This window comes from Sturnira hondurensis, unplaced genomic scaffold, assembly GCF_014824575.4.
Source record: "Sturnira hondurensis isolate 20B ecotype Veracruz unplaced genomic scaffold, ASM1482457v3 Scaffold0014314, whole genome shotgun sequence".
In the NCBI taxonomy this organism is placed as follows: domain Eukaryota; kingdom Metazoa; phylum Chordata; class Mammalia; order Chiroptera; family Phyllostomidae; genus Sturnira; species Sturnira hondurensis.
In genome coordinates this window covers 566-1,544 of record NW_028086945.1, presented here as the reverse complement: position 1 = coordinate 1,544, position 979 = coordinate 566, and the positions used below count along the sequence as shown (strand labels likewise).

The 979-nt window shown below is 61.4% G+C and overlaps 1 pseudogene; it reads right to left on the bottom strand.

Moving 5' to 3' along the window:
- Positions 1-314: 314 nt before the first annotated feature.
- LOC118998540 (syncollin-like) lies at positions 315-699 on the bottom strand (annotated as a pseudogene).
- Positions 700-979: the final 280 nt, after the last annotated feature.

Here is a 979-nt window from a genome sequence, read left to right as displayed (position 1 = left end):
GTGTGGTGGGTAGGCATCTGGGGGGTTCAGGGAGGTTGGAGGGGGTTGCTCCCTGAATGGAGGGTGTGTTGGGTGAGCTTCTGAGTCTGGGAATACCACCAGAACAGGGTCTGAGAGATCCAAGAGGTGTGTGCTTCACTGAGCGTGTGCCAGTGAGAAGGGAGACCTCCAGACTGGGTCCAGAGACGCCCAATTTGGGTCAGGGGCTCAGGGGTCTGGAAAAGCCAGTTGGCTAGGTGGTGGGGCTGGGCCTGGGTGTAGGGTTCAGAGCTGTGGTCGCCCAAGTGAGCACCAGGGCAGGGCAGGGGCCGCACCTGCAGTAGATGGAGGAGATGGCGTTGGACCAGTGGCCGAAGAGGCCCCGGCGGTACTCCTCCAGGCGCGGGTAGGCACAGGTGGGGAACTTGCGAGACTTGCTGTCCTTGCCGCGGCGGGACCACACGGTGAGCTCGCAGCGCGGGGCCACCGTTCCTCCAGTCAGAAGGCAGGAAGGGGAGGTCGGTGCCCGGCTTTACGGCCAGCTCGGCGCCTGTACAGCAGTTCTCGTAGTAAGGGTCGCTCTTGTCATGAAGCTTGGCGCACGTCTTCGTCCCGTCGGGGTTCTTGAGGTCGGCAGGCGCGGTGCAGGTGCCTCGGACACGGGGGAGGGCCACCAGGGCGAGGCCTAGCAGCAGTGGGCACAGTGGGGACTTGGTGACACTGTGGGGCGTGTCCCCTGCGGGCTTTTATGCTCCTGACCCGTGGGAAGGGAGAAGCTGTGAGATTAGGACTCGGGGAGGGGAGGGGAGGGGAGGGGGGAGGGGACTCCTCCCCCAGGAGCCCAGAGACCTCCCTAACCAAGGTCTCAAACCCACAACCCAGAAATACAAGAGGGACATATCTGTATGAAAGTAGCAGCTTAAGATTTTATGTGACAAACAGCATTATAAAGGAAGTCGATAGACAGGACTTGAGGGACTTCCACCAAGATGGAGGCGTA